This window comes from Oncorhynchus clarkii, chromosome 21 (assembly GCF_045791955.1).
Source record: "Oncorhynchus clarkii lewisi isolate Uvic-CL-2024 chromosome 21, UVic_Ocla_1.0, whole genome shotgun sequence".
Classification (NCBI taxonomy): domain Eukaryota; kingdom Metazoa; phylum Chordata; class Actinopteri; order Salmoniformes; family Salmonidae; genus Oncorhynchus; species Oncorhynchus clarkii.
In genome coordinates, this window is record NC_092167.1 from 28,537,249 (window position 1) to 28,558,863 (window position 21,615).

General features: G+C 45.3%; 1 pseudogene; it reads left to right on the forward strand.

Moving 5' to 3' along the window:
- Positions 1-7: 7 nt before the first annotated feature.
- LOC139379175 (proline-, glutamic acid- and leucine-rich protein 1-like) lies at positions 8-21,050 on the forward strand (annotated as a pseudogene).
- The last annotated feature ends 565 nt before the right edge of the window (positions 21,051-21,615 follow it).

The window sequence follows — 21,615 nt, forward strand, 5'->3', positions numbered from 1 at the left end:
TGGGAAGATGGCTGTAACAGCGGATTGGATGCATGCTAACCGAGGGTCTGGTGTCTGTTCTGAAAGAGCAGCGGACCGAATATTTACCAGCACTTTTAGCGAATTACCGGGAGCACGGCGTGTTCTCGACACAGGTAAAACTGTCTTGCTATTCTTGGAATTGGCCACGCATGGCATCCCGTCTGCTTTCTATTTTTTACCTTTATTTAACTAAGTAAGTCAGTTAAGAACTCCCAATCGCGGCCGGTTGTGATACAGCCTGGATTTGAACCAGGGTGTATGTAGTGACGCCTCTAGCACTGAGATGCCTTAGACCGCTGCGCCACTCGGGAGCTGTCTCAATGATTGATGTCTCAATGCAATCGACTCGTGCTAGTCTTTGTTTTTCCCTTGCTGAATACCATTGTGTCATATCTTGCTACATAGCCAACTCTAATGTCGCTTTGCTTCTAAAGTTTGTATAGCAGTGTTGATGGCCTGGTTGATGTCACTTCTCGCTCTTATCACTCAGATTACTGGAGCTGTCGGTGGTCTCGTGGAACTCAGCAACGCCAAACTCGGCAACAGCAAAACCAAGTTTGAGGGGCTGTGTCTTCTCTCAGTGCTGGTCAAAGACAGTTCTAGTAATGTGTTCCAACAACATTGTCTCTCATGGCTACGGTCCCTACAACAGGTCATACAGGTAAGACACAGTGTGAAGCTAAGACACTGTATGAAGACACCTGTAGACCCGTGCTTAACTTTGGCAGGAGCTCAGGAGGAGCACCTGAAATGTTCTACTGCTTGAGCTCCTGTTTCTCTTATAGAATATTAACTAAAAAGTATTGTGGATCTCCTACACCTAAATATAACTACCAGCACCTATTTCAGTCAAAGTCAAGCGCTTTTGTAGACTTTCACAATAAACACACACACACACACACTGGAGACACATCTGTTCAAAACATTTACTGAGACAAATCCAAGATGCACAAGACTGCCGTGCCAGACGGATTACCAGGACGTGTGCTCCGGGCATGTGCTGACCAACTGGCAGGTGTCTTCACTGACATTTTCAACATGTCCCTGATTGAGTCTGTAATAGCAACATGTTTCAAGCAGACCACCATAGTCCCTGTGCCCAAGAACACAAAAGCAACCTGCCTAAATGACTACAGACCCATAGCACTCACGTCCATAGCCATGAAGTGTTTTGAAAGGCTGGTAATGGCTCACATCAACACCATTATCCCAGAAACCCTAGACCCACTCCAATTTGCATAACGCCCCAACAGATCCACAGATGATGCAATCTCTATTGCACTCTACACTGCCCTTTCCCACCTGGACAAAAGGAACACTTATGTGAGAATGCTATTCATTGACTACAGCTCAGCGTTCAACACCATAGTACCCTCGAAGCTCATCTCTAAGCTAAGGATCCTGGGACTAAACACCTCCCTCTGCCACTGGATCCTGGACTTCCTGATAGGCCACCCCCAGGTGGTGAGGGTAGGTAACAACACATGTGCCACGCTGATCCTCAACACTGGAGATCCCCAGGGGTGTGTGCTCAGTCCCCTCCTGTACTCCCTGTTCACCCACGACTGCATGGCCAGGCACGACACCAACACCATCATTATGTTTGTAGACGACACAACAGCGGTAGGCCTGATCACCGATAACGACGAGACAGCCTATAGGGAGGAGGTCAGAGACCTGGTCGGGGGGTGCCAGAATAACAACCTATCCCTCAACGTAACCAAGACTAAGGAGATGGTTGTGGACTACAGGAAAAGGAGGACCGAGCACGCACCCCATTCTCATCGACGGGGCTGTAGTGGAGCAGGTTGAGAGCTTCAAGTTCATTGGTGTCCACATCAACAACAAACTAGAATGTTCCAAACACACCAAGACAGTCGTGAAGAGTTCACCTGCCATCCAGGACCTCTACACCAGGCGGTGTCAGAGGAAGGCTCTAAACATTGTCAGACTGTTTACTCTACTACCGCATGGCAAGCGGTACCGGAGTGCCAAGTCTAGGACAAAAAGGCTTTTCAAAAAGGCTTCTTTACGCTGCTGCTACTCTCTCTGTTTATCAAAAATGCACTGCCACTTTAACTATACATTCATGTACATACTACCTCAATTGGGCTGAGCAACCAGTGCTTCCGCACATTGGCTAACCGGGCTATCTACATTGTGTCCCGCCACCCCCTCTTTTACGCTACTACTACTCTCTGTTCATGATATATGCATAGTCACTTTAACCATATCTACATGTACATACTACCTCAATCAGCCTGACTAACCGGTGTCTGTATGTAGCCTCGCTACTTTTATAGCCTCGCTATGGTATATAGCCTGTCTTTTTACTGTTGTTTTATTTCTTTACTTACCTATTGTTCACCTAATACCTTTTTTGCACTATTGGATAGAGCCTACACCTGTTTTATTCGGCACACGTGACAAATAAACTTTGTTTTGAAGACGCACACCTGTACAGCACAATGCATAGCCTAGAGAGAGGCACAGATTTTTATGAATTTGCTTAATCAAATGTGGATAGGGACATCAGAAAGAACTGGGTTAAATCTCTTGACATTTCTTATTTTTTTTTAATTATTTTTTTACTTAAGCTAATTCAAACCCTTTTTTTTCCTCTCTCCCCCCAGTCCCAGGACCCCTCCCGTCCGTCCAGCTAGCGGTGGGGGTCCTCCAGGACCTGCTCTAGTATTCCTCCCAGCTACCTGAGCTGGCCAGGGAGGTGGGCCTCAACTCTATCCTGGGGATCCTCACCTCCCTGCTAGGCCTCAAGTCTGAGGTAAGTTAGGGCTGGGGAAATTGCTTGTATACAGTAGTAGTTAACTACGTAAGCTGGAGGATCCTAAAGCAAAAAGGTGGCAAAGGAAACACGAGTGATTCATTCTCTGTTGAACTTTTTATTGAGAAATACTAGAGCAGAATTCGGTAACGGTGTGTGTATGTTTAGTGTCACCTAGCTGCCATTGAGGGGATGACTGCATGTATGACCTTCTATCCCCAAGCTTGTGGCTCCCTGAGGGTGAGCATTACAACGCACTCATAAACTACATTACAATTAGGATGCTCTTTTAGTACATCATATTTGTTTTATCTCTGTCTGACAATTTGTCTTCAACAGGACAAACTGGGTGCCTATTTCTTAGCCAAAATGGACAGTGCCAACCCAAAAGTACAAGAGGTTTGTCTTCAGTTTATTTGTGACTCACCACCTGGATTCGGTCCTATGTAGTGAAATAGTGTTTTTTTACATTGGATAAAAGTAGAGACTCCGATCTAGAAAATGGTATATCATACACTGCAGTTGAGGAACAATGGGAAAGTAATTGTGCTTTTGAAAGTTGATCAATTTTCAAACCTCACTTTAGAGAAAATGGCCTGTGAATGTTTTGGTACACCTGCTGGAGAGCTCTTCTTTGTCTACACCCATTCAGCATTGTTCATACCCTCTTAAACCTTAGTCCCACCCAACTCTTTAAGGACTCCCAGTGTAGTAAACAACCAAAGGTTTCAAGACTAAATGTGGTGAAAGTAGTAGCAGTAGATTCACTGATGTCTTTTACTCATGTCATTTTATTTCCCCCATTCAAAAATACCTCTTGTCTTTTGTGACTGAATAGATTGAATAGTAGCTAAAGGATAGTATCTAACTAAGCACGTAAATGTGTGTGACAGTCATTGATCTCCAAGCCAGATGTTAACTGTGTGCGCGCACAGAGCGCAGCTGCTCATGCCAACAAGTGCTAGGCATACCCCCTGATTAGGGATGCGCCGATATGACATTTTTGGCCGATAACGATAGCCAATATTTTCCTTGCCAAAAAAAAGATACTGATATAAAAAAAAAATTGCTGCCTTTTTAAGCATAGTTGAAACACACACACTGACCAAAAAGTTATTTTGTTGGCATTTACATACAGTGGGGCAAAAAAGTATTTAGTCAGCCACCAATTGTGCAAGTTCTCCCACTTAAAAAGATGAGAGGCCTGTAATTTTCATCATAGGTACACTTCAACTATGACAGACAAAATTAGGGAAAAAAATCCAGAAAATCACATGGTAGGATTTTTTATTTATTTATTTGCAAATGATGGTGGAAAATAAGTATTTGGTCACCTACAAACAAGCAAGATGTCTGTCTCTCACAGACCTGTAACTTCTTCCTTAAGAGGCTCCTCTGTCCTCCATTCGTTACCTGTATTAATGGCACCTGTTTGAACTTGTTATCAGTATAAAATACACCTGTCCACAACCTCAAACAGTCACACTCCAAACTCCACTATGGCCAAGACCAAAGAGCTGTCAAAGGACACCAGAAACACAATTGTAGACCTGCACCAGGCTGGGAAGATTGAATCTGCAATAGGTAAGCAGCTTGGTTTGAAGAAATCAACTGTGGGAGCAATTATTAGGAAATGGAAGACATACAAGACCACTGATAATCTCCCTCGATCTGGGGCTCCACGCAAGATCACAAAATGATCACAAGAACGGTGAGCAAAAATCCCAGAACCACACGGGGGGACCTAGTGAATGACCTGCAGACAGCTGGGACCAAAGTAACAAAGCCTACCATCAGTAACACACTACGCCGCCAGGGACTCAAATCCTGCAGTGCCAGACGTGTCCCCCTGCTTAAGCCAGTACATGTCCAGGCCCGTCTGAAGTTTGCTAGAGAGCATTTCGATGATCCAGAAGAAGATTGGGAGAATGTCATATGGTCAGATGAAACCAAAATATAACTTTTTGGTAAAAACTCAACTCGTCGTGTTTGGAGGACAAAAAAATGCTGAGTTGCATCCAAAGAACACCATACCTACTGTGAAGCATGGGGGTGGAAACATCATGCTTTGGGGCTGTTTTTGCTTTGGGGCTGCAAACGCACCAGGACGACTGATCCGGGTAAAGAAAAGAATGAATCGGGCTATGTATCGTGAGATTTTGAAAACCTCCTTCCATCAGCAAGGGCATTGAAGATGAAACATGGCTGGGTCTTTCAGCATGACAATGATGCCAAACACACCGCAACGAAAGAGTGGCTTCGTAAGAAGCATTTCAAGGTCCTGGAGAGGCCTAGCCAGTCTCCAGATCTCAACCCCATAGAAAATCTTTGGAGGGAGTTGAAAGTCCGTGTTGCCCAGGAACAGCCCCAAGACATCACTGCTCTAGAGAAGATCTGCATGGAGGAATGGGCCAAAATACCAGCAAGTGTGTGAAAACCTTGTGAAGACTTACAGAAAACGTTTGACCTCTGTCATTGCCAACAAAGGGTATATAACAAAGTATTGAGAAACTTTTGTTATTGACCAAATACTTATTTTCCACCATCATTTGCAAGTAAATTCATTAAAAATCCTACAATGTGATTTTCTGGATTTTTTCCCCTCATTTTGTCTGTCATTGTTGAAGTGTACCTATGATGAAAATTACAGGCCTCATCTTTTTAAGTGGGAGAACTTGCACAATTGGTGGCTGACTAAATACTTTTTTGCCCCACTGTATATCCCCATTACCAGTAAAACATAATCAAAACCTATTTCTTTCACTTACTTGTTGCGCTGTTTTCTTGTTCAATCAATCACATTTATTTATAAAGCCCTTAAGTGCTGTACAGAATCCCATCCTAAAAACCCCAAACAGCAAAAACTCCCTAGAAAGGCCGGAACCTAGGAAGAAACCTAGAGAGGAACCAGCCTATGAGGGGTGGCCAGTCCTCTTCTGGCTGTGCCTGGTGGATATTATAACAGAACATGGCCAAGATGTTCAAATGTTCATAGATTACCAACAGGGTCAAATAATAATAATCACAGTGGTTGTTGAGGGTGCAACAGGTCAGCATCTCAAGAGTAAATGTCAGTTGGCTTTTCATAGCCAATCATTCAGAGTATCTCAACCGCTCCTGCTGTCTCTAGAGAGTTGAAAGCAGCAGGTCTGGGACAAGGTAGCACGTACGGTGAACAGGTCAGGGTTCCATAGCCTCAGGCAGAACAGTTGAAACTGGAGCAGCAGCATAACCAGGTGGACTGGGGACAGCAAGGAGTCATCAGGCCAAGTAGTCCTGAGGCATGGTCCTAGGGCTCAGGTCCTCAGAGAGAAAGGGAGAGGATTAGAGAGAGCATACATACAGTTGAAGTCGGAAGTTTACATACACCTTAGCCAAATACATTTATACTCAGTTCTTCACAATTCCTGACATATAATCCTAGTAAAAATGCCCTGTCTTAGGTCAGTTAGGATCACCACTTTATTTTAAGAGTGTGAAATGTCAGAAAAATAGTAGAGAATGATTTATTTCAGTTTTTATTTCTTTCATCACATTCCCAGTGGGTCAGAGGTTTACATACACTCAATTAGTATTTGGTAGCATTGCCTTTAAATTGGGTCAAATGTTTCGGGTAGCATTCCACAAGCTTCCCACAATAATTTGGGTGAATTTTGGCCCATTCCGCCTGACAGCTGGTGTAACTGAGTCAGGATATACAGTGGGGAGAACAAGTATTTGATACACTGCCGATTTTGCAGGTTTTCCTACTTACAAAGCATGTAGAGCTCTGTAATTTTTTATCATAGGTACACTTCAACTGTGAGACGGAATCTAAAACAAAAATCCAGAAAATCACACATGATTTTTAAGTAATTCATTTTCATTTTATTGCATGACACAAGTATGCTCTTACTGAGGGAAGGAGGTTGTTGGCCAGACAGGTCTACTATCTTTTTTTCTGAGGTCTTGGCTGATTTCTTTTGATTTTTCCCATGATGTCAAGCAAAGAGGCACTGAGTTTGAAGGTAGGCCTTGAAATGCATCCACAGGGACACCTCCAATTGACTCAAATGATGTCAATTAGCCTATCAGAAGCTTCTAAAGCCATGACAACATTTTTGGGAATTTCCAAGCTGTTTAAAGGCACAGCAATACGGCTTTCCTCAGTACGAAATCCTCGTCGACCCACGGTGCTGTCAGGTAACAGGTTTGAATTTAGAACAGAAAATGAATGTTTTCATGCAACAAATGTTGTTCCCCAAATCAAACCGAAACATTTCAAACTAAAAGTATCCATATCAGAGCCCATGTATCTAGATCGTGCTTGAAAGGAACGATTCCCATCCCTATTGTCTAGTGAGTCATGCCTCTTTCCCTACTGTGTGTTCTGCCCTCTTGTGTTTCAGAAGGGACAGTGCAGTGTGAAGGGCCAGGTGTAGAGCTTCCCTACTCTCCTCTGCATGACACAGACCCCCTCCTCCTGCTGCAGTTACAACACAGACACAGAGCTGCCTGCCTGGTTCTCAAACACACACTCCGGTAGGTCCACACACACACACTAGAAGCTTTTACTAACTACCCAAATTACAATTGTTCATGTCTGTCTCTTCTCTCTCGCTCTCTCTCACACACACAGTGTGGACCCGGCCTCTGCAGTGCGTCTACCTGTATAGCAGGTGCTCAACCTGGTCTGTCGCGCCCTGGCGGTCAGCTCCAAGAGCATAGTGAGTTTTCTCTCTCTCTCTCTCTCTCACTCACTCACTCACTCACTCACTCACCACTGTTTTGTCAAACTCCACCCCCAATTTTTTTTTAAATTGACATTCAACCACCAAAAATGCAGTAAGGTTAGGTACACGGGAGTCTTGGTCAAATCAAATCAAATTTTATTTGTCACATACACATGGTTAGCAGATGTTAATGCGAGTGTAGCGAAATGCTTGTGCTTCTAGTTCCGACAATGCAGTAATAACCAACAAGTAATCTAACTAACAATTCCAAAACTACTACCTTATAGACACAAGTGTAAGGGGATAAAGAATATGTACATAAAGATATATGAATGAGTGATGGTACAGAGCGGCATAGGCAAGATACAGTAGATGGTATTGAGTGCAGTATATACATATGAGATGAGTACGTAAACAAAGTGGCATAGTTAAAGTGGCTAGTGATACATGTATTACATAAAGATGCAGTAGATAATATAGAGTACAGTGTATACATATGAGATGAATAATGTAGGGTATGTAAACATTATATTAGGTAGCATTGTTTAAAGTGGCTAGTGATATATTTGACATCATTTCCCATCAATTTCCATTATTAAAGTGGCTGAAGTTGAGTCAGTGTGTTGGCAGCAGCCACTCAATGTTAGTGGTGGCTGTTTAACAGTCTGATGGCCTTTAGATAGAAGCTGTTTTTCAATCTCTCGGTCCCAGCTTTGATGCACCTGTACTGACCTCGCCTTCTGGATGATAGCGGGGTGAACAGGCAGTGGCTCGGGTGGTTGTTGTCCTTTATGATCTTTATGGCCTTCCTGTGACATCGGGTGGTGTAGGTGTCCTGGAGGGCAGGTAGTTTGCCCCCGGTGATGCGTTGTGCAGACCTCACTACCCTCTGGAGAGCCTTACGGTTGTGGGCGGAGCAGTTGCAGTACCAGGCGGTGATACAGCCCGACAGGATGCTCTCGATTGTGCATCTGTAGAAGTTTGTGAGTGCTTTTGGTGACAAGCCGAATTTCTTCAGCCTCCTGAGGTTGAAGAGGCGCTGCTGCGCCTTCTTCACGATGCTGTCTGTGTGGGTGGACCAATTCAGTTTGTCTGTGATGTGTACGCCGAGGAACTTAAAACTTACTACCCTCTCCACTACTGTTCCATCGATGCGGATAGGGGGGTGTTCCCTCTGCTGTTTCCTGAAGTCCACAATCATCTCCTTAGTTTTGTTGACGTTGAGTGTGAGGTTATTTTCCTGACACCACACTCCGAGGGCCCTCACCTCCTCCCCGTAGGCTGTCTCGTCGTTGTTGGTAATCAAGCCTACCACTGTTGTGTCGTCCGCACACTTGATGATTGAGTTGGAGGCGTGCGTGGCCACGCAGTCGTGGGTGAACAGGGAGTACAGGAGAGGGCTCAGAACACACCCTTGTGGGGCCCCAGTGTTGAGGATCAGCGGGGTGGAGATGTTGTTGCCTACCCTCACCACCTGGGGGCGGCCCGTCAGGAAGTCCAGTACCCAGTTGCACAGGGCGGGGTCGAGACCCAGTGTCTCGAGCTTGATGACGAGCTTGGAGGGCACTATGGTGTTAAATGCCGAGCTGTAGTCGATGAACAGCATTCTCACATAGGTATTCCTCTTGTCCAGATGGGTTAGGGCAGTGTGGTTGAGATTGCATCGTCTGTGGACCTATTTGGGCGGTAAGCAAATTGGAGTGGGTCTAGGGTGTCAGGTAGGGTGGAGGTGATATGGTCCTTGACTAGTCTCTCAAAGCACTTCATGATGACGGAAGTGAGTGCTACGGGGCGGTAGTCGTTTAGCTCAGCTACCTTAGCTTTCTTGGGAACAGGAACAATGGTGGCCCTCTTGAAGCATGTGGGAACAACAGACTGGGATAGGGATTGATTGAATATGTCCGTAAACACACCAGCCAGCTGGTCTGCGCATGCTCTGAGGGCGCGGCTGGGGATGCCGTCTGGGCCTGCAGCCTTGCAAGGGTTGACACGTTTAAATGTTTTCCTCACGTCGGCTGCAGTGAAGGAGAGACCGAAAGTTTTCGTTGCAGGCCGTGTCAGTGGCACTGTATTGTCCTCAAAGCGGGCAAAAAAGTTATTTAGTCTGCCTGGGAGCAAGACATCCTGGTCCGTGACGGGGCTGGTTTTCTTTTTGTAATCCGTGATTGACTGTAGAGCCTGCCACATACCTCTTGTGTCTGAGCCGTTGAATTGAGTGTATCGTTAACAAGGCTCTCTTTATCAACAGAATGTAACAGCTGATGGGTGTGTGAAGCTGCTGGTGTTGCCTGCCATACACAAAGATACTCTGTGGGTGCTGCACGCTCTCATCACAGCGTAAGTACCTACTGAAGGCAACCCAAGTGCTAGCCTGGTCCCAGATCTGTTTGTGCGCTCATGCCAACTCCATTGCTGTCATTGTCTAGTCAAACAATGAGGGACAAGGAGTTGGCATGACCGCACAAACAGATCTGGGATCAGGCTACGCAAGTGCTGGCTTGAAAAAAAAAATCTAAATGCAATGGGTGTTTTATTAATTAGTGGACTGATGGACTTGAATTCTTCTTTCCTATCTCAGTTTAGGCAGTGGGTTGGTGCAGTATTCCAGTGTGCTACAGAGACTGTTCTCTCAGACCCTGTCTGCCTGGACCCCTCTACCTGAAACCAGCCTGGGACAACAGAGAGCATTCAGGTATCTCTCACACACACACACACACACACACACAAACCCCCTGCGCGCTACGCGTACATACAAACCACAGGAGGTTGTTGGCTTCCGCTAGCGGAACCCCCCCCCGCAACAGCCAGTGGAAGTGCAGGGCGCCAAATTCAAAACAACAAAAATCTCATAATTAAAATTCCTCAAGCATACAAGTATTTTACACCATTTTAAAGATACAATTCTTGTTAATCCAGCCCCAGTGTCTGATTTCAAAAAGGATTTACAGCGAAAGCACCACAAACGATTATGTTAGGTCACCACCAAGCCACAGAAAAACACAGCCATTTTTTCCAGCCAAAGAGAGGAGTCACAAAAAGCACAAATTGAGGTAAAAATTAATCACTAACCTTTGATGGCCTTCATCAGATGGCACTCATAGGATTTCATGTTACACAATACATGTATGTTTTATTTGATGAAGTTCATATTTATATAAACAAATCTGAGTTTACATTGGCGCGTTACGTTCAGTATTTCTAAAACATGTGGTGATATTGCAGAGAGCCACATCAATTTACAGAAATACTCATAATAAACATTGATAAAGATACGACTATTATACATGGAACTTTAGATAAACCTCTCCTTAATGCAACCGCTGTGTCAGATTTAAAAAAAACTTTACGGATAAAGCAAACCATGCAATAATCTGAGTACAGCCTTTAGACAACAAAGCAGCCAAAAAGATATCCGCCATATTGGGTAGTCAACATTACTCAGAAATAGCATTTTAAATATTCACTTACCTTTGATGATCTTCATCAGAATGCACTCCCAGGCGTCCCAGTTCCACCATAAATGTTTGATTTGTTCGATAATGTCCATCAGTTATGTCCAAATATCTTATTTTGTTAGGGCGTTTGGTAAACAAATCCAAAAGCGTGTTCAGGTCGCGTCGGACGAAAAGTTCAAAAAGTTCCGTTACAGCCTGTAGACACATGCCAACCTAAGTATGGAATCAATCTTTAGGATGTTTTTAACATAAAACTTCATTAATGTTCCAACCGGACAATTCCTTTGTTTGTACAAATGAAGTGGAACGTAGCTACCTTTCACGTGAGCGCGCAGACCTAAGCCGTGGCACTCTGCCAACCCACTCACTCAAAGAGCCCTTATGAGCCCCTCCTTTAGAGTAGAATCCTCAAAACAGGTTCTAAATACTGTTGACATCTAGTGGAAGCCTTGGGAAGTGAAACATAACTAATATCACCCTGTATCTTCAATGGGGGCTGGTTTTTGCCTACCATATGAGTTCTGTTATACTCACAGACAACATTCAAACAGTTTTAGAAACTTCAGAGTGTTTTTTTTATCCAAATTTACTAATTATATGCATATTCTAGCTTTTACAGCTGAGTAGCAGGCAGCTTAATCTGGGCACGTTTTTCATCCAAGCTACCCAATACTGCCCCCTACCCCAAATAAGTGAATTGGGAAGGCAGGGCTCGTGGTAAAGGCTGGAGCGGAATGAGTAGACTAGTATCAAATACTTCAAACACATAGCTTGACGTCATTCCATTCACTCCGTTCCAGCCATTATGGGCCATCCTCCCCTCAGCAGCCTCCACTGACACACACACACACTGGCGAGCTACACACACTCCAAACATCCTTTATTTGTATTCGTATGTTCATAATCTCTCTCCTTTTGACCCATAGTGCAGTGCGTGTGTCCTTGTACCGTACCTTAGAACTCTGGGTAAGAGTGGGAGGAGCCTCAGCCAGTGTCTTGCAGGGAAGCCCCACCCACTCCGAGCTCCTACTGGCCCACCTGCTGGGTGACAACACACCCTTGGCGGACTCTGTTAGGGTAAGAGGATCTGATTGGTATATTGCCAACGAGAAGCTTAGGATGGTCATTACTATGGCTATGTAGTGCACTATTTCTGGTCAAAAAATGTTGGTCAATAGTAGTGCACTACATAGGGAATAGGGTGCCATTGCACGATATTTACTCACGCTCCACTTAAGTCTAACACCATCCCCCTCTCCTCTCTTTTTCCTCCTCCTCTCCAGCCCACCAGCTCTCCTCAGCTCTGTGATCTGGTTTCCAAAAAGCCCTGCACTAAAAGCCGGAAGCCTGGATTGGCTGTGAGCGACAGGGGCGGCGCCTCTTTCCAGAGGAAAGGAGACTCGCTGGCCAATCAGGACACCTGCCTGTCTGCACTCAGAGGGGGTGGGGGTTTATCTAGTGTGCTGACATTTGTTGATTATTGGAGATGTGTGTAAGCAAAACAAATGTATACATTTTCCAGTCCATGTTGCCAATGAATGACCAATCCCTTTCATAGTGTATTTTTAGCATTTACAATCAATCACAGGTCAATGATATCTTGACGAGCTGTGATGAGTATAGTAATACAGCATATGACTGTCTCTCTCTTTGCAGCATTGAGACAAGTCATACTGACCAGTGGATCTCTACTGAAGGAAGATATACACAAGGTCAGTTGTGTGTGTGTCTCATATGTGTGTTGTATTACCTTCCTTGTAATACAGCCATGAACGACATTATTGGCACCCTTGATAAAGACGAGCAAAATAAAAGACTGTATAGAATAAATAAGAATACAAGTACTGAGCTATATTGTATGCTAATTTGTTTGGGAAATGATTTTATACTAATACAATTGAACCCCATATTTTGTTTAACAAGTAATAAAAAAAAATATCTTAAAAGATAAGGTTTCAAAATGATTATATCAAAGATCTCCATCATATTTTACAGTAGGTATGGGGTTGTTTTCTGCTTATTACATCCTGCTTTCAACGCCAAACCTACTACTGGTGTGCGCGGCCAAAGAGCTCTATTTTGCTGTCTTCTGGCCATAGCACCGGTTCCGATCCAATTGCCAATGCCGTTTAGCAAACTCCAAGCATCTACATTTGTAAGATGACATGAAAATGAAAACTATTTGGCCACGCACACCAGTGGTGGGTTTGGTGTTTGAAATAAGTTGTGATAAGCAGAGATGAACCCCATACCTACTGTAAAATATGGCGGTGGTGGATCGCTGATATTATGGGCCAATTTTGCTTCTACTGGTCCTGGGGCCCTTGTTAAGGTCAACAGCATTATGAACTTTACCCAATACCAGGACATTTTAGCTAAAAACCCGGTTGCCTCTGCTAGGAAGCTGAAACTTGACAAGTGGAGTAGATTTTTCAGTAAGACAATAACCCCAAGCAAACAGCAAATTCCACAAAGAAATGGTTAATTGACCACAAAATCAACATTTTGCAATGGCCATTTTAGTCTCCGGACTTGAACCCCATTGAAAACCTGTGGTTTGAATTGAAGAAGGCAGACGAAGGATATCAAGGTTCTGGAAAGATTCTGTATGGATGAAGTCTAAGATCCCCCCCAATGTGTTCTCCAGTCTCATAAAACATTTTAGAAAAAGGCTCAGTGCTGGAGTATTGAAAACAGGGGTGCCAATAATTTTGACCGGTGTGTTTTTGAGTGTGAAAATATTAACAAAATCTTTCTCTGAGCAGTTGTATTAGTATAGTTTCCATTTTATGGAGCGTATAATATGGTTCAGTATTTGCATAAAATAGTCTTTTTTTAACTCCTCTTTACCAAGGGTGCCAATAATTTTGGTCATGTTTGTGATCATGTTTCTTTATGCGTGTGCTCCTTTCCTCCCCGCTCTCTCTGCCCCCCCCCCCCCCCCCTCTCTCCTGCCCCTTTGTGTATCTATGTGATCGCTGTGTATGTTAACCCTGTATCCCTCTCCCCCTAGCGTGTCCACGATGTCGTCCTCCCCCTGTGTGTGTGTCTGCAGCAACAGCATGGTGCTAATTGGAGTGACAGCGGGGCTGGGGGGGGTGAGTGGCCAGTATGGCAGTGCCCCCACCCCCGCCCCGTAGGGAGCTGTACCGTCTGCAACTGGCTCTGGTCTAGGTGCCCCCACCCCTCAACTTTACTGTGCCCATGCTCAGCCACGGGAGGAGGGATAGGAGTCTGAAGGTAGGGGATAATATACCCACAGGGACCACACACGCATGCGTACACACACACACACACACACACACACACACACTAATAGACATGCATGCATGCACGCACACACACATGCAGGAACCTGACCTACACACAGAGGGACTGCAACCTGAAAGTACATACACACACACACACTCGGAGGGGGACTAAAGGGTTATTTGGGGGCTGTGACTAGCACACTGTCGTGTTTTGGTTTGGTGGTCTGTGTTTAAGCAACCAAGTAAACATGATTCTGCCTTTTCCGTTCCACTTTAAATAAGAACATATACACACACACACTCACCAACTCATACACTGCAAGCACACAATCAACACATGCACAAACACAAGTACACGTATAGAACACACACACAGATACATGCATACATACAGTGCCTTCGGAAAGTATTCAGACCACTTGACTTTTTCCACAGCCTTATTCTAAAATGGATTTAAAAAATAATATTCCTCAGCAATCAACACACAATATCCCACAATGACAAAGCGGAAACACGTTTGTTGAAATTTTTGCAAATGTATTAAAAATAAAAACTGAAATACCTTATTTACTTAAGTATTCAGACCCTTTGCTTTGAGACTCGAAATTGAGCTCGGGTGCATCCTGTTTCCATTGATCATACTTGAGATGTTTCTACAACTTGATTGGAGTTCACCTGTGGTAAATTCAATTGATTGGAAATGATTTGGAAAGACACAACTGTCTATATGACAGTACTTTGAGATATCAGCTGATGCACGAAGGGCTATATAAATACATTTGATTTGATTCTATATATGGTCCCATAGTTGACAGTGCATGTCAGAGCAAAAAACCAAGCCATGAGGTCGAAGGAATTGTCCGTAGAGCTCCGAGACAGGATTGTGTCGAGGCACAGATCTGGGGAAGGGTACCAAAAAATGTGTGCAGCATTGACGGTCCTCAAGAACACAGTGGCCTCCATCATTCTTAAATGGAAGAAGTTTGGAACCACCAAGACTCTTCCTAGAGCTGTCCTCCCTGCCAAACTGAGCAATCGGGGGGAGAAGGGCCTTGGTTAGGGAGGTGACCAAGAATCCGATGGTCACTCTGACAGAGCTCTAGAGTTCCTCTTGGAGATGGGAGAACCATCCAGAAGGACAACCATCTCTGCAGCACTCCACCAATCAGGTCTTTATGGTAGAATGGCCAGACAGAAGCCACTCCTCAGTAAAAGGCACATGACAGCCCGCTTGGAGTTTGCCAAAAGGCACCTAAAGAAAAAAATGCTGGGGGATGTTTTTCAGTGGCGGGCACTGGGAGACTAGTCAGGAACGAGGCAAAGATGAACAGAGCAAAGTACAGAGATCCTTGATGAAAACCTGCTCAGGACAGACTGGGTTTCACCTTCCAACTGGACAACGTCCCTAAGCACACAGCCAAGACAACGCAGGAGTGGCTTCGGGACAAGTCTCTGAATGTTCTTGAGTGGCCCAGCCAGAGCCCGATCAAATATTTCTGGAGAGACCTGAAAATAGCTGTGCAGCGACTCTCCCCATCCACGCTGACAGAGCTTGAGAGGATCTGCAGGGAAGAATGGGAGAAACTCCCAAAATACAGGTGTGCCAAGCTTGTAGCGTGTGAGGGGAAAATGATCTATTCACCTTATTTGTTTGAGATGAGTAGTTAGCAATTATTGACTTAACTAATACTGTAGTAAGACATTTATTTCCTTCATTCTGAGTGAACTGAGAGGAGTTTTTTAAACTGGGGCTGGCAACTAAGTGATGGCTAGGTAAAAACCTACAGCTGGCATTCCATAGATAAGATGTGGGTGGTGTCACTGAGATAGAGAGAGCCTGGAGGAACAAAGGCCTCAGTATTCCTAATCTTCATGACATATGGGAGACAGTACCAGAGGTAGATCACCAGTTCATTAAGTCAGGATTCCTATTTGACTCAGCTATGAGTCAGCTATAGGAGCTCCTTAAACTTGACCCCAAAAAAAACATCTGGGTCAGATGGTTTAGACCCTTATTTATGGTTGCTGCCCCTATCATCACCAAGCCCATCTCCAACCTTTTTAACCTTTCTGGGGAGGTTCCCATTGCTTGGAAGGCAGCCACAGTCCTTCATTTCATTAAGGTGGTGATCAAGCTGATCCTAACTGTTATAGGCCTATTTCTATTTTGCCTTGTTTATCAAAAGTGTCAATAATCAACTGATTGGGTTTCTTGATGTCTCTGGTATGCAATCCGGTTTCCGCTCAGGTTATGGATGTCACTGCAACCTTAAAGGTCCTCAATGATGTCACCATTGTCCTTGATTCTAAGCAATATTGTGCTTCTATTTTTATTGACTTGGCCACAGCTTTTGATACGGTAGACCATTCCATTCTTGTGGGCCGGCTAAGGAGTATTGGTGTCTCTGAGGGGTCTTTGTCCTGGTTTGCTAAGAGTGCAGTGTATAAAGTTAGAAAATCTGCTGTCTTAGCCACTGCCTGTCACCAAGGGAGTACCCCAAGGGTCAATCCTAGGCCTCACACTCTTCTCAATTTACATCAACAACATAGCTCAGGCAGTAGAAAGCTCTCTCATCCATGTATATGCAGATGCAGATGATAGTATTTTACTCAGCTGGCCCCTCCCTGGATTTTGTGTTAAATGCTCTACAACAAAGCTTTCTTAGTGTCCAACAAGCTTTCTCTACCCTTAACCTTGTTCTGAACACCTCCAAAAACAAAGGTCATGTGGTTTGGTAAGAAGAATGCCCCTCTTCCCACATGTGTGATTACTACCTCTGAGGGTTTAGAGCTTGAGGTAGTCACTGCATACAAGTACTTGGGAGTATGTCACCGTCCTTCTCTCAGCACATATCAAAGCTGCAGGCTAAGGTTAAATCTAGACTTGGTTTCCTCTATCGTAATCGCTCCTCTTTCACCCCAACTGCCAAACTAACCCTGATTCAGGTGACCATCCTACCCATGCTAGATTACGGAGACATAATTCATAGATCGGCAGGTAAGGGTGCTCTCGAGCGGCTAGATGTTCTTTACCATTCGGCCATCAGATTTGCCACCAATGTGCCTCATAGGACATATCATTGCCCTCCATACTCCTCTGTAAACTGGTCATCTCTGTATACGTCGCAAGACCCACTGGTTGATACTTATTTATAAAACCCCCATAGCCTCACTCCCCCCTATTTGATATATCTACTGCATACTGAACAAAAATATAAACGCAACATGGAACAATTTCAACAACACATACAAGCACTGTGTGTGTGTGTGTGTGTGTATGTGCAGTACCAGTCAAAAGTTTGGACACACCTACTCATTAATTAACATGGTTAGCAGATGTTAATGCGAGTGTAGCGAAATGCTTGTGCTTCTAGTTCCGACAATGCAGTAATAACCAACAAGTAATCTAGCTAACAATTCCAAAACTACTACCTTATAGACACAAGTGTAAGGGGATAAAGAATATGTACATAAAGATATATGAATGAGTGATGGGACAGAGCGGCATAGGAAAGATACAGTAGATGGTATTGAGTGCAGTATATACATATGAGATGAGTATATAAACAAAGTGGCATAGTTAAAGTGGCTAGTGATACATGTATTACATAAAGATGCAGTAGATGAGAGTACAGTATATACATATGAGATGAATAATGTAGGGTATGTAACATTATATTAGGTAGCATTGTTTAAAGTGGCTAGTGATATATTTTACATCATTTCCCATCAATTCCCATTATTAAAGTGGCTGGAGTTGAGTCAGTGTGTTGGCAGCAGCCACTCAATGTTAGTGGTGGCTGTTTAACAGTCTGATGGCCTTGAGATAGAAGCTGTTTTTCAGTCTCTCGGTCCCAGCTTTGATGCACCTGTACTGACCTCGCCTTCTGGATGATAGCGGGGTGAACAGGCAGTGGCTTGGGTGGTTGTTGTCCTTGATGATCTTTATGGCCTTCCTGTGACATCGGGTGGTGTAGGTGTCCTGGAGGGCAAGTAGTTTGCCCCTGGTGATGCTTTGTGCAGACCTCACTACCCTCTGGAGAGCCTTACGGTTGTGGGCGGAGCAGTTGCCGTACCAGGCGGTGATACAGCCCGACAGGATGCTCTCGATTGTGCATCTGTAGAAGTTTGTGAGTGCTTTTGGTGACAAGCCGAATTTCTTCCAATGAAAGCATTTACAACAGCGGATTCATTTTCTAGAGTTGATTGTGCAGTTTGTTCTGAGGCGTGTGAAGGATGCGACCGTAATTGCATGCATTTCAGTCATTGTCTCTTAGCTGAAGCTCAGGTGATAAAGCTACTGGACGAACACCTGAGTGTGTTCAGTGGTGTCATTTTACCCCCGTGCTGTTGAGGACTATTTAGACTGGTTTAGAGAGGTGTAATACTCTGGGAAGATTTGTTTATAGCGTAGGAGTGTTTTCCATGTGTGCTGTTTTCTGCTTTTGGTTAGCTCAGGCAAATTTGTATCCTTAGTGATATGTACTGGACTGGCAAGCGACCTTTTTGGAATACATTTGCTTCCTGAATCTGTTTCTCTCTATCCCCATCTCTCCCCATCTTTCTCCAGGTATCCTCCTTCTGTAAAGAGGCCCTGACCATATGCAACTCCCTCCTCCATCCGCGCACCCCCTCCCTCTCTTTCCCCCTCACCCTCAAACCCCCCCAGGCATCCAACCTCCTAGGGGGGCCCGCCCCCGGACCTCCCTTCACCAGCTCCCTGGACAACCACCTACCTCTGGTTCTTCCAGGGCTCTCCGGCGGCCAGAGACCCGTTTTCATCCTCTACGACAAAGAAGTGGCATCGGATGTGGAGATTTCGCTAGAGAGCGATTCGGGCGATGGCGTGGTCATCGTGCCACAGAGGATGCTGATGTTGGAAAGCCAAGATGGCACCAGCGCTGCGGCCACTCTTCCCGGGTCTTCCTTATCACCAGGTGGCGTCACACTCCCCATGCCCTGTCCAAGGGGCGACCCGGGTGGGGACATCTCCCTCCACCTTTCCAACGACCTTCCCTCTACCTCCCTCCCTCACCCTCTCCTCCCCTCCTCCATCCCAAACTACACCGTCAACTTGTTCCCTCCAGCTCCGCTAGTCTCTCTGGTTCCCCCTCTCAACTCCACCGGTGTGGCCCAACTCGGGGAACCCTCTGTGGGGTTAGGAGTCGGGACTGACTCCCTGCCTGGAGCCCAGCTCCAGCAGATGTTGCTCCAGGGCCAGCCTCCAGCACCAGGTCAACCTACAGCACTGGATCTCCTCATACAGGTACAAAAATCACTTAATTTTCACTTAAATGTCCTGTCATTAAGTTTCGCTTGTGTGTCATTTATCTTTTGATTTTGTACGCCAGCTGAAAATACAATATTTTGGGTTATTGAAAATACATTTCACAAAGGTATGGATGGTACAATGATTATCTACACTACACATAGCTTGTTTTGTCACAAACTGAAATAAGGCCAAAAAAATATGAATTTTAGAAACCAGGAAATGGCAGAGCTATTTCTACGTATTGCGCCTTTTATATACAATTCTCGAACTCTACAGGTTCACCAGAACCAGTTAGCCCAGTCCAGCAGAGCCCTACAGCAGCAACATTAATCCGTTGACGAAGATCACACTGTCATTCATATCAACAGCTCTGATGAAGAAGAGGAGGATGAGCTGGAAGAGGAAGAGAGCGATTTCCCAGATGAGGATATTTGATGATGAAGACCTTGATGATTATGAGGCGGAAGAGGGGGGAGATGGAGGATGAAGAAGAGGGAGAGATTCGGCTGTTGGACGGAGAAGGGAGGAGAGGCGGGATGGGAGGACGAGAGGAAGGAGAGGTGCTCAGAGGGTAGGTGGAGGAGGGAGGGATAGGAGGATTCCGAGTGGAGAGCGAGGGGGAAGGAGGGATAAAGGCTCAGGAGGTAGAGCGCATCAGAGTGCTGGAGGAAGAGAGAGAGGGAGACGAGGATGCCAATGAAGGAATGAATGATCCGACCATGCCTCAGATCCTGTGTGTGACGGGCGGAGCTCTGAGAGAGAGCTAGCTCAGGCAGAGCTAGATGAGGAAGGGGCCGGGCATGGGCACAAAGTGAGGTCATGGGAGCAGAAGGGAGGCAATCGGCTGGAGGGAACGTCCTCTTCTGAAGACGGTCCTGCTGCTCAACACCAACAGGAGGCGGAGCCTGCACCGGAAGTGAGGGTGGACGGTGACGATCAGCCATCCAATCAGGAGGGAGAAATATCCAAACAGGGCGGCAATACCGGACAGGATATGAGGTCATCAACAGCTCCGAGGGAGAGCAAGGGAGAGGGGCCTGAACGAGAGAAAGAAGGAGAGAATGGGAGAGGGATGAAGAGAGAGAGAGAGGAGGAAGGAACAGGACAGGAACAGAGAAGAAAAAGGTAAGAAAAAGACTCTCAAACACACTGTTCAAAATGTGTCCATATAACCATTATACCACTCAGGCTTTTTGTACTGTACAACCCACACATTTCCCATGTGTTACATGGACATGGCTTAGGGGGAATACTTTGCAGATATACAAATGATGTTGGTTAATGACCGTTGTGCATTTCCTCTGCCACAGAATTGGCCAACAAAAGTTATCTAACAACCCACACTCTCTCTCTCAGTTGGATGAAGAAGCGATGGCGTCCATGCTAGCCGACATCGTAGCCTGCCCTCCAGACTATGTAGAAAATGTGCCCTCTGCCCATCCTAAACAAGGCCAGGCACGGCTCCATCACAATACCTTCAGAACAACTCGATTTTTAGCCCCTAGTGTCACACATTCTTTCATTATTATGACATTGTCATTAAGACAATGTCATTGAGGCTGGACAGGCACCCCAATTCTGATATTTTTCCACTGATTTGTCTGTTTTATTTTAAAAAAAAATTATATTCTGATATTTTTTCCACTGATTTGTCTGTTTTATTTAAATTTTATTTTTTACACCCCTTTTTCTTCCCAATTTCATGGTATCCAATTGGTAGTTCGTCTTGTCTCATCGCTGCAACTCCCGTACGGACTCGGGAGAGGTGAAGTTCGAGAGCTGTGTGTCCTCCGAAACACAACTCAACCAAGCCGCACTGCTTCTTGACACAATGCCCACTTAACCTGGAAAGCCAGCCGTACCAATGTGTACACCTGGTGACCGTGTCAGCGTGGAGTCTCTAGTGCTCGATGGGATGAGGACATCCCTGCCGGCCAAACCCTCCCCTAACCTGGACGACGCTGGGCCAACTGTGCGCCATCCCATGGGTCTCCCGGTCGCGGTCGGCTGTGACAGAGCCTGGACTCGAACCCAGAATCTCTAGTGGCACAGCTTAGCACTGCGATGCAGAGCCTTAGACCACTGTGCCACTCGGGAGGCCTCTCACTAATTGGTCTTTTGA